This window comes from Falco biarmicus, chromosome 4, assembly GCF_023638135.1.
Source record: "Falco biarmicus isolate bFalBia1 chromosome 4, bFalBia1.pri, whole genome shotgun sequence".
NCBI classification, from domain to species: Eukaryota; Metazoa; Chordata; class Aves; order Falconiformes; family Falconidae; genus Falco; species Falco biarmicus.
In genome coordinates this window covers 31,234,915-31,248,017 of record NC_079291.1, presented here as the reverse complement: position 1 = coordinate 31,248,017, position 13,103 = coordinate 31,234,915, and the positions used below count along the sequence as shown (strand labels likewise).

General features: G+C 40.4%; 1 protein-coding gene across 2 annotated transcripts in view; it reads right to left on the bottom strand.

Moving 5' to 3' along the window:
- Positions 1 to 11,623, bottom strand: part of DGKB (diacylglycerol kinase beta) — a 363,521-nt gene extending 351,898 nt beyond the window's left edge. For both annotated transcript variants that reach the window (XM_056338458.1, XM_056338459.1), the window contains exon 1: positions 11,335 to 11,623. The gene's annotated coding sequence lies outside the window, so the exon portion shown is untranslated. The remainder of the gene's footprint in view (positions 1 to 11,334) is intronic.
- Positions 11,624 to 13,103: the final 1,480 nt, after the last annotated feature.

The following is a 13,103-nucleotide window of genomic DNA, read 5'->3' as shown; positions in this document are numbered from 1 at the left end:
CAGTAGAGAAAAGTTAGATTTACAAATTAAAATGTAATATTGTTCCCACTTGCTTCAATATTTAGATTAAAAATAGCAGACCTTAAAAAATTGTGACTGTAACTGCTTTGCTTGAACATCTTCACAGATGGGCACAGCAAGCATACAAACATAACCAAAGTATTACATTTTATTCTAAACTAAATTATCTCAGTATTTTGCCCTTTCTCTTGGAGCATTATTTTTTTCATGTCTTAGTCTTGTACCATAAATCTTAAGTTATTTTTCAGACTGCATGGAGGCATTCTGTGGCTTGTGGTAAGGGTGTGCAAAATTGATGCTCATTGAGCCCCATGTGAATGAAGCATCTACGACATGTTTCCTGAGGCTGTAAATGACTAGATACAATGGTCCACGTGATCCATTCCAGCTCCATGTTCCCATTGCTATCTCAGTCAATTAAAAGAGGATGAATATGGTGATTCTGATTTTTTTTTAATAATATTGTAATACACAGTTAGTTACTTAGTAATAGCATGCACACATACGTAGCACCAGTTACCAACCTTGCTTCTGTTGGACATCTGCTCTAGATAAAAACATTTCTGTCAGGTTTTGACTTCATCCAGAGCTAATGTGATCCCAGTTAGGGTTAGCCACTTGACTAGGAACTGTTTCTGTATCTACCACCTCAAAATCTCAATTCCTGTAAGTAACTAAACTGTAATAGACAACTCTGACAGCTATAAATTTAATAATTTTCACAATATACAATGAATATTTGCTGGCACGTTCAGCACATAGTCAATATAAGTTTATATAGAATGTACGCATACTTATATATGCACATCCATGTTCTAAATGGACGAAATCCAAGTCTTTATGTATTAGGCAGCAGAATATTTTGTATTAGATCATGGTTAGAAAACTAGCAAACACAGAAAACCAAAAAAACCCCCAACATTTCAAAAGAATTTTTAAAACATTTTTATTTCTAATAATTCTTTAAACGAGTAAGTTTACACAAGAGGTATGATTCATTTTACTGTTACGAATTTTAGCTTTTAAATGATTTTAAGTTCAATGTGTGTTTTAATCACAACTAAAACCAACCTTTTTCCAATGGATGATTAAATCATTCTTCTACTTGTTGTTATACCCATACAAATGAAACCATGCTGATACCAGAATGTTTTTAAAGCTAGATACAGGAAAAGATTTAGAGAATTGAAAAAGAATTCAGATATAATATCAGTACTAAATCACCTAATAGCCTGATTCTCCTTTCTCTTGCTTGTTAATGCTACCCTACACTTCCCGCTGGAATAGTCTCATATGCTTCAGCTTTGATGAAAATAAAGTAATGCACATAGGAAAGAAAAAAACCCACCACCTTGTGCTACACAAAGTGATGAACAGCGAGTTCCTCATTGATGACTTATCACTCAGAAATTAAATTTTGGAATTAAAATCAGAAAACATCAGATCAGTGCTCAACAGCATTCAAACAAAAGTATTCGGAAAGGAATAGAGAATAAAAAAAAAAAAAATATTCCATCATAGAGATCCCTGACACACATGCATTTTGAGTTTCATACAGAGTGACGTGACATACAGAGTTTCTCGATTTTGATATCGATTAGAGTAGAACTGGAAAAACGGAAGGACAAAAAAGATGAAGCGACCTGCTCATAAAGAACAAATGAGTACACCAGAATTCTTCTGAAATCTTTCTGCTTAAATCTGTGAAATAATTAAAGTGTATAGAGTGTCGTAGCCTGGAGGAATGCTCTGGGGATGCTCAGCCTATTCTTACATTCTTCATATCATAATCACTGTTAGGAGACAGCATACTAGTCCAGACAGCCTCCTAGTCTGGTCCAGTAAAGCTATCCTTATACTTCTAAGAAGAAGGATGAAGAATGATCCCATTCACCTGCATTGCTAATAGTGCCTTGTCTTGATATGAATAAGCCACAGAGCACTTTAAGGACTATGTGCAGAATAAGACTCCACAAAAACAAAAAGTCCAGACAAACCAGTTAACAGTAATTATTTTTCTTTGAAAAAAAGTAAAAGCTACAACGTTTGTCACACTGTTGTGTGTGTTCACTTCCTACATATATGGTACATACTTGCCATAAATATTTGGGCAAACAAAAGGTTTTACTGGCAATATGTATAATTTTCAAAAATAACTAGATAATAACTAATGGAAAATAGCCCTTTAAGTTCTAATTGTGCTTGCAGTGATCTACAGAATCCCACTGCTACTATATTGAGGAATGTAAACTTCATTATCAATTCTTCAGAAGAACCCACCTACTATACACATGATTCTTCTCCATGAAAAACTTAACATTTAAGGCCTTCACATCATGCTGCTTACCTCCATTTTAAGGTATTTAAGGGTATTATGGGGCATTTAAAGTACTAAACCAGAAAGGATGCGCCATCATCAACTGTCTTTCTTTCCCTTCTGTTCTTCAATTCCATTAGGTTATTGAAAGAAAGAAATACTCAGTGAACTAATTTGGGTTAAATCTGCAGAAATAATGACAACATTGTTGAAGACAAGTATTCTCTTCCTTTCTACAACACCCACAGGTTAAAAATCATCACCACAGCTGTTCTGTCTTCAGGTGCTTGATTTTTTAACAGTTTAAAGTGTCTACAAACTTTGTGCTTTGCACAAGGAACTTCTTTTTCAACAGCCTTAACATTTCTTGCATATCCTTTGTCCGGGGATAGTGCTAATTTTCTTCTTAGCAGCTGGTGCAGTGCTGTGTTTTGGATTTGGTGTGAGAAAAATGTTGATAGCACATCGTTGTTCTTGGTCACTGCTGGGTGATGTTTATACTAAGTCAGGGAGTTTTCAGTTCCTTGGGCCTTGCCATTGAAAGGGCTTGGGGGGGGGGGGGGGGGGCGGGTGGCACGGGAGATTGGGAGGGGACACAGCCAGGACAGCTGGCCCAAACTAGCCAAAGGGATAATCCATACCATGGGACATCATGCTGAGTATATATAAGCTGGGGCAAGAAGCAGGGGGTGTAGGGGGCATCCGGCATTATGGCATTTGTCTTCCCAAGCCACACATTACGTGTGACAGAGCCCGGCTTTTCTGGGGATGGCTGAACCTGCCTGCCCATGGGAAGTGGGGAAGGAATTCCTTGGTTTGCCTTGCTTGTGTGTGCAGCTTTTGCTTTACTTACCAAATTGCTCTTCTCTCAACCCTCGAGTTTTACATTCCTTTCTGATTCTTCTCCCTATCCCTCTGGGTGAGGGGGGAGTGAGTTAGCGGCTGTGTGGTACTTAGTTACCAGCTGTGTTTAAACCCCAACATCCCCAAAACATTCACATGGATGTAGCAGGTACCAGTTTTCGGTGTTGGGGTTGTGTAGGTTCCATAAAGAAAGTAAACATACAGGTTTTATTTATAGAGGTTCTATATACCTCTATATCTGTCAACACATCCCTCACAGAGTTGAGACTCATTCAGTCTAAACAGGATGAAAATCAGTTTTGCTATCAAAATGCAATAATGAGTTACTTGTGTGATTCATACTCATGTTAGTATCTAAGTGTGGTTAGCAATGTACATGTTGATATGAAAACACAAGGTTCAGCAAGTCCAGACGATCTTCATATCGGGATACACATACCAACTTCCCTGGACAGGGACAGCATTTTAGTCCTTCAGGGGTTAATAATTTGCTCATAGCTTATAAGAGATGGCACCTGCTCTGCCAAACACATATTTGCATTTCTAAAGAATGAGAGCAGTAAACAAGACAAGGGGAGGAGTGCTGAAACTTTTCCTGAATAAATTAAAGATCTCTAAGGGGAAGGGATGAAGCATTTGAATCTGAATGAAAACTGTAGAACATGCCAAGAAATATGTACAAGAATTGGCAAACTTTTCCTGCTTGTGACACTCTCCAGTGAAAGCTGGCCGAGAACGTAAATAATGCACGATGAACCAGACCTTGTCCTCACAGCAAATCTAAGGAGTTGCACCTTGTCAGGATACATAGAAGACTTTGATCTGATTTTAGTACAAGTAAACAAAGCAAGAATGCCTTTCAGTTCTGTATCTGCTGTCATTATAAATCACGCTTCATGGTAGTTCACTTTGGGGTTTGCAAATAAAATTTTTATTTAATTTTATCTTAAGATTGTAGATGAATTAAGGATGAATTACAGTTTTCAAGGTGTCTAGATGGTGAAAAGCATTACTCCACCCCTACAGCAGTGGTCATCCTTTTAGTTAGCGTCCTGGACTAATCATGCAGATTTCACTGCCTTAATATGTCATTGTGTTAGGATACTGAAAGGGTGAAAGGTCATTTCTTCCTTTAGCTGGAGAGCATTTTTAGAGTTGCTTATGTGTGATCTTAAATGAAAAAGCTTCACTGAGTGACCAGAGTTGATCAGGAATGTGCCCTGAACTGAAATAAGGTCAGAGGGAGTATGGCCCAAACCCTCAAGGAGAGCTCTTCCAAAGCATAAGATGTTTTATATGGCTCATATATTCTTATTAGTTTCCGTTCAACTGCACTGAAATATGACTGAATATGTTGTTTTTATTTGGAAAAGTGTAGCTGTGCAGTTCTACAAATCCTTCTGTCATTGTGATCTTCCCTGACCTCCAGCTCATCAGACCTGAATAAGAACACACAGAAATCCTTACTAGAGACTTGAATCTCCTCTTGCTCATTAGAGATTCAACTAGAGAGTTCATAGAGATACAAGTACTGGATCATCCATCAAGATTATTTTTCTCAACACCAACAGAGACATGTAAAAATCACCAAACTGGTGCACTCCCAGAAAAAAAGAGCTCCCAATAACTAAAAACTTAAAAGCAGAATCAGCTATAAAACCAGGGTAGAAAAATAATCTTGATCACTCATACAAGTAACTTCACAAGCTGGTTTTATAGTTTCTAGACATCAAAATTATTTATAGAAAAGAGCCTTTGACAGAATATAAAGCTTTTCTATGAGTCATTATTTTGAAGTCACAAAGGCAAAAACTTACGTAACTGAATACGGCATTTTACTATGTAAGGAACATAAAATAACCACTTGGCATTTTAAAATTAAAGAGGGAGTACCTTAATATTCTTATCAGAGTAATCTACTGTGATTAACAACACCTAATCTTCAAAACTGGAAGGTTTCCCCAGGATTCCTCCATCCATTCTATTTTCATGAGGAAACAGTTGTGTCAACAGCACTAAGCCTAACAAAGGCAATCCAAAGTTTTATCTTTCTGTTATATAAGAGATTACATAGTTTAGACTGTTTGAATTCTTTGACCCAGAATTTGTAAGACTGTTGCAACACAAACATTTTCATGAGCACTTTTAAAGTAAAAAAAGCCAAAATGACCCACTGCCCCTCCTGAGCAAAAGTCATTGAAGTACAACACAATTTTAGATTTCCAACAGCATATGAAGATAAACCTAGTCATATACATAATAGTTTTTCAACACACGTGACATGTAGAACAAAGTAAAATTACATGCTTAAGCAAGACTTCACAATTTCAAAGTTAATCCAGAATTTTTGGAGAATGATATAATTTTATTTTCCATTTGAAAAGTGTTACTGGAATATTTTTTATCAGTAAGGAGTTAAGACAGAGGCTTTTGATAAAAGTGTATCATAGCCATTTTTTAGGACACGAAGAAAAATGGAAATACTCCAAAGTACTTGTTTATTTAGATATACTTAAAAATAGGCCCTTTGATATTTAACTTCTGGTACTTGGCCCATTCTAAGGAACTACTTTTTTAAAGGCTATTTTACTTTATTTTCAGTAATGCATGGAGAAGATGTTACACATTCTTAGGAGTTCAGTTCTCCCTTACACTTATCCTACTGGTTGATAAAATACCCTAGGGTACAATTAATCTCACCCAAAGCCGGATGCCTTAAAATTAGACCTTAAACTGTGAAAGAGTCATCCCAGCCAGGCACCCTTTACAATGAATTAAGAGACCCAAATATATCAAGAATGTACTTCAACTGACCTATATAGGATGCACATCTCAAAATTAAAATTTTCCTCAGCAGGTGCTTTTGTCTTTCCATTAGCAATAACAGGAGAGACAGAAGGTAACCAGATGGTGTTTAGATACTGAACATAGGGAGGATTAGTCCCATTTATGTATATTTTTAACATTATAAAAATGTTGAACTCTAAATGACAACTGAATTATCAAAATATGAAGAAATAGCCAAAGTAAAAATTTTGAGTAAAAAATTCTAGGACGAAACAGCATCCTGGATATGTAGAAGAGATTAATCCAAGTTTTACATTTCTAACTCTAAAATCTTTTCATATAATCCACTAGCTTAGGTTCTTTTAAATTTTAGGAAAATATTTTCTTTGAAGACTAAACTTGAAAAAAAAATAATAAAAAAAGAAAAACAGTAACCATTAAATTCCCTTTTTCATGCCTAATTTATTCCTTATTTGTCCATTTTCATCTACTTCAGTATCATTTTTTGGCTATTAATTCTGTTATGTCTTTTTTTTTCCCCCCTTCCTCACTTCTTAGAAACATATTTCTGGCCTAATATTACCTCCCATTCAGTTGATGAATGCAACCATTCATGCAGGAAACATCAAAAAACCCACAATTAAAGAGGCAAAAGATGCCAGAGGAAAAAAGCTGCAGACTCTTGAGTCTTGTGATGCAGTGGTTCATACCACTTATATCTGGGCCATAGCCTCTATAGACTAGATTTACAAGATGCCACATCTTTTCCTCCCAGAAGACAAGACAGGAAAGCCTGCTGATTTCACATCATCTGCAATTCTTTCCTGGGCTGATACAGCTGCCTTACTGTTTCCTATTTCTCTCTTTTATTGAAATTTAGCTTGTCAAATATCTAGGACCATTAACATACAAATATATAACGGCACAAAAAAGCCACATATACTTCAACAGTGTTCCAGATTGATTTCAGATAATTTCCAAACTTGAACCAGTGTAAACATCAGAAGAGTACACCTGGAGACAAATTTAGAGCAAAGAGGACAAATTTGACTAGTTGCTTTTCCTTTACGCAATATGAAGACAAAGGAAAAGAGGATCAAGTTCCCATCATCCATGTGAGTTCTCCACGTTCCCTAAATCACCACTACACTGGAATGCTTCATAGTGTCCCGCAAGACAGTCCAAAGGGGAAGTGAAGCACCACTTCACAGCAGAAGGCTCACAGAGTTTGCTGCACGTGGTGCAACATAAACTTTTGTGAAAAATGCATTATGTATCTGTTGGGATTGTTCCTACTATAAGGACTAGAGAGTGAGCTGCTACTTACTAATACTAAGCACTAGGCATCCTATTGAATGTCTAACGGAAGAAATTCACAATTTCAAACCAAGTAATCAAAATGTGGCTGAAAATAAAGCTAAAATATTAAATGATTCATGGCATTTGCATGAACTGAAGAATTCTGCCAGCATACATAAAAGGTCCATTCCTGAAAATTACAATCCTTAATAAAAAATAAAGAAGTATCTAGAGATTATTTTATTCATGGTTTATCACAATAAATAACAAACTATCTAAAAATAAAAAGTTAATCTGTCCCCACAACTGGAAGTCTAATTAGTAACATTGAACTGACAAATGTGTTTGAAAGTTTGCGCGTGCTTTGGGGTTTTGCTGGGTTTGTGTTTTTTTTTTTTTTTTTTAAGAGTTTAGGGCAGCACAATAGTATCAGAGTTGTACATTTACATTCCAAACTAGTATTAAGAGGCTAGGGAAGAAATAATTAAACAGCCTCCAAATACTTACATTTGTTAAGCTTTTAAACTTGTGGCAAACTAACTAAAGCAGACTATATCCCCTCAGGGCTAAACTGCTGCAAACATTATTCAGAGAAATCTTCTATTTTCTTCACAAACAATTAAAAAATGAAAATGTGTTCTACATTGCATAAATTTGTTTTACTGGGTGTTTGGAGACAGTTACTCATCTTTATTTCAAATAAATAAATAAAAAATTACTCCTCAAGTTTCTGAATTGGCCTAAATACCTTGCCTGCATCAGATCATTTCTATCCATAGTAAGAGCATCACTAGTGTAATGAAAATTAGGTCAGGTTGACAAACTGATTATATCAGTTTCAAAGGCCAAATTTACAACTTTTTCCACTCTTGTAGAGAAGGTATTAAAAATAACTACAAACATCTAACTCTTTTTCAGTAAGGCCCAACATGTCACTTCTTAAACTTTCCTCCAGTACTGTGAATTTGCTGGTTCAGCTATAAAACTAGTTCACAAAAAGAAAATAATTAATAAAATACTGTTATTATAAATTACAATTATGGACAAGTAATTGTCCTAGGTCCACTATTACTGTTACTAATTGTTTTGTAAGTGCCACAGGAAACAATGGACAAGAGCTTATTGACTGAAGAAACTCAAAACTGAAAGTCAACAGATCCTTTATGTGCAATTCTTTTCACAGAAAGATTTTTTTTTAACCTTTTGTACCATCTCCTATCGATTAAACTGGCTGTGAAATGTTTAATTCCTACAGAATAAGACTTAGAACTCATTCTGTGCAGGTATAAAAAAAATAATAAAATTGTGATTGATACTCAAAGCAAGGCCTGGTACATTTTATTGATTTATTTTTTTGCTTGAGACAGTAATGCAAAGCTCAACTGGCAACTCCTCAAGTTGGTTCCAAACTTTACTTGACAGCAACAAGAAGCAGGGAGCTAGAATCCAAAACTAATGCTTTTAAGAGGTCAGCATCCTGTTCTTCAATAGCATTGCATTCTGTTGATGTCTCCCAGATTTCACACCATAACTTTAAAATAAACTTAGATGGCTTTCCCAAGTACCTTCCCCTTTTCTGCAGTTAAACGACTGGCTTAAATGCTTTTGCTACTGCACACCAAACCACAAAACAAGACCTATTCTTTCTGTAGCCCCCTCCCTTCTGAATGTTGTCATTCTTTCATAACTCTAGACACACAGATGGGAACGTTTCACAATGGTCCACAACTCTCACCATGACAAAAGATGAGAGGGTACACTATGAATACAGGTATCATCACATAAAGTGCGTTTTGCAACAAAGTTACCTTTAAGGAAGGAAATATCAGAAATAACCAAGGCTTTCAAAAGACTTGTTAAAATTGTGTTCAGAAGGCTTAAATTAATGATCTAATAAAGGCCATACAAATTCAAAGAGAATGAAACATCATATGTCACCTATGTTCAAGGAGCGTCCAGAAGACACTGTAAGTCATACAGTTTAGTTTTAGGCAGTCCTGTAAAGAGCGGGGAGTTGCTTATGGATCATTTCCAATTTGACATATTCTGTGATTCTATGATACATGCTGTTAATACTTATTACCTTAATTATGAAGCATAAATTTAACCCATTTACTTTCCTTCTATAGGTGCCATTCACAAGAACTCAGTGCTACTGTCATACAAGCACAAAGCAAAAGAAGTCCAGTCCAGCTATCCAGCCAGCTGACTTTGAAGTTTTCCAGTGCTGACCTATTACTATCTCTACTCCTGTATACACTCTGCTGTATCAAAATGCTGCTCTAGCAGGTTTCCTACAACCCTCTTATCATTCTCTTCATTCCTGTTCCAGTGATCTCATTCCAATGAGAAGAGGTACATAGACCTGCCCCATAAAGTGTCACCTGAATGACATAGTTCCAGAGCAGAAATGGTGCAGAATCTCCTTATAAATAAAACCCCGACGTCTAGTGCTCTTCAAAACAGGTATTAACTTTATTACACTCAAACTGCATAAACTCTTAAAAAACAGCTTATTGGTTCATTTATGCATTGCTATGGAACACCGTTCTTCGAATGTTTGAGACACCTATAGGTGTTTACAAAAGACAGTTTCAGTTTGTAACTAACAGTTCAGATACATTTCTTCTTCCTAAACAAACATAGGAAAGTGTATTTTTTCCTAAACCTGCTTAACAGCAGCAAGTTCAGCTGTTTGCAGGCACCTAAACTAGATGAACAGAATCAGGCCCCAAATATTTCAAATCCATAGCATAAAATCTCTCACTCCACACATATTTCAGACCGTTGAGTAATCGTTGCAGGCCTTCCCTGCCATAACAAACAACAAAGTCCTTCCACCTTGACAAATGAACCAGGGATGACATAAGCCCCGGGAGGAAAGCACTGCTCTGTGATGCCCCACGTTTCTCGCTGCTTGCTTTCGTTCTATACCAGACCGGCACCTCAGGCTCTGAGCAACACTGGATTATCACTTTGGGAAGAAGCAAAGAAATTTCCTGTCATTTTATCCATAAAGCATAGCACAAGTCCAGTCATTTGCGAAAGCATATTAGGTTCTTGGCATAGATTTTTTTCAGACTTATAATGACTATTTAATATACATAGAAGTATTATATCGTTCAAGTGCAAAGAATAAAAACTATTACCTTGCTACATTTGGTCATCTGACCTAAACTGGAGTGCAAGAAATGTTTAGTGGCTTTTAAAAGACTATTTCTCCTGCAAGAAGTACTGGTTTTCTCCATCCTGTTGCATTGCCTTTTTTAATTTTATGATGTAAATTTTATAAGCTTATTCCATCCGCTTTCTAAAGTTATGTCAAGCAAATAAAATTGCTTTTGAAAGTGAATACAGTTCTCACTATATTTGTAGAAAACCAGTCAAACAGGAAAAATTAACTGATGAGTATATAACCTGTTTGTTTAGCAGGGAGGGGATATGGATATATTTATGATACAATAGCCTTCTGAGAAAACCTTTCATCCATTTCAAAAACAGGATACTTACAGTGAAAAATGTAATTACATGCATGCCCAACAAATAAAGCTCTTTAACAAAACGGAGCAGAACAACACTGGACCACACAAAACAAGACTAAGCTGTATCTAAATTGACTTCAGACATCCAAAAGTTTTGCCAGTTAGTACACAATTTGTAATTCTTCCCTAAAAAAAAAAAAACCCTTGGACAATCTGACACGGCAACAAAGTTTCAGCAGACCAGCCTTTCAAGCCCAAGTTTCCAGCTGCATCTTTTGTTCCCTACACCCGCACTGCACGTTCCGGCAGTTCGGCGTTCGGAACCCCGCGGTCCGCGAAGCCCGGGCAGCACCAGGGCATTGACGGGGGTTGAGCAACGCGATGTGAGTCAATGAGGCAAATTAACTAAAAACCAAAACCGCGAGTCGTGACAGATCCAACACGGCACGGTTAGCTACAACTTTCCGCCTAGCCCCTCCGCTACGCCAACACACACGCCGCCCCCGCCCCCAGCCAGCTTCGCGATTGCAACCAGTTCAGCTGCCCAGCGACTCGCGAACTTACTGCAGTGCGATGCGGGAGGAGGCGACGCTCGGCCCTGGGATGCGAGAGAGCCCGTCGCGCAGGGCAGCCGCGGGAACCGGCCATCCAGCCGGGCGACCGCCAGCGCCGGCGCCTCCGCCGGCAGCGCCCCCCGCCCCGCCGCCGGCTGCCGCAGCCCAGCGCGCCCGGCCCCGCGGGGCCACCGCCGCCCGCTCCCCGTTGCCCGGCGGGGCGCAGCGCGGAGCTTGGCAGCCACGCTGCTCCGGGAACGGGCAGCCACCGCCGGGCCGCGCGGTTTTAAGCGGCTGTGCGCCAGCGCATCTCCCACCCCCTTTCTGGCCGGGCGGCAGGGGGGAGGGGACAGGCGACACACACACACACACACACACACACGTATTCCCTCCCCTCCCCTCCCCCTCTCTTTCACACACACACGCCCGCACGCAACCCCTCCCGCCCCCCCGCGCAGCTGCGGTACCTGTTGTCCGGCGCCAGCATCCCCCGGGTGCCGCCCGGCCACTCCGCAGCCCCGCGCCCGCTCCGCGCTGGGCGGCGGTGCGCCAAGACCCCCTTCTCCTCCCAGCCCCGACGCCGAGAGGCGCTGCCCCCGCACCCGCGCAACACTTACCCAAAGTTTACCCGGTCTCCCCGCCGGCGCTCAGCCGCGCCGCGCTGCCGGCCGCCCTCCCGGCCGCTACGAGGCAGCGGGGCTGTGACAGCTGCCGCGCCCGCGCAGCCGCGGGGGACACGAAGGGGCTGTGCGCGGCCCGCCCTGCGCACCTGCGCGGCGCCCGCCCCCGCGTACCTGCCGCCCAGGCTGAGCGCGCTGCCGCGGGGGGCGGCTCCACGCAGGTGCGCGGGCGCTGCACTGCCGGGGCCAGCGGCAGCAGGGGCTGGGGGTCGCCGCTCCCCCGCCACTCCGCGGTGGCCGCGGTCCCCCGGGGAGGCCGGCCCGGCCCCCGGCTCCCCGGCGGGCAGGAGCCGCCTCAGCAGCTGCCGGCCGTGCCCGGCGGGCCAGCCTCCATTTGTCCGTCCCTGCTGAGGGATCTTCACGAACCTTAGTGCTGGGGAGGCTGCCCTGTTCCCCCCGCTCTCCCCCCGCACGTGTTTGGGAGCCTCTCTGCAGGCAGCAACACAGAGCTGGGGCCCGCAAGCGTTTGTAGGTTGACTCGGAAAAGAAAAAAAGAGGAAACAGGGCAGCAACGGCATGAAAAACGATGTCTTTATGCCAGCGCCTCCCGCCCAGCAGGGCACGGAACGCGGGAGCCGATCAAACTTTCACCGACAGGTTCCCGGTGTGTTTCACCACAATGTGTCTTGACAAATAATAATAATAATAAACAACAAAAAATTCCTCTGAAACGCTGGCATATTCTAAGCAGTACCAACACTGCCAAACTTCCATCGTCACCAAGTCTTGGATGCCATTCCCAGATTAGCCTCAGAACATCAGCTGGGAACCTGATGGCTGGGTTAATTACAATGACTATTAACTCATATCTAAATTCACTTTGTTGATATATGGCACTAAAAAGACTTCAGCTTTGAAGGGTGTTTCAGGCAATCTAGATGAAAATTAACATACTGCTAATTATCTTATTTAATAATAAAACCATAGAACTATGAAAATACAAAACATTTTACCAAGTTTTTTATTATTGTTTTATAACTGCAACCATTCTTCCTGTCTGAAATCTGCATTTAAAGGGTTTAATTTCCACATAGCACACAACTGCTAAAAATTTTTTGAATCCTCTTTGTTTTAGCAACCATGTCAAACGTTGCCAGCC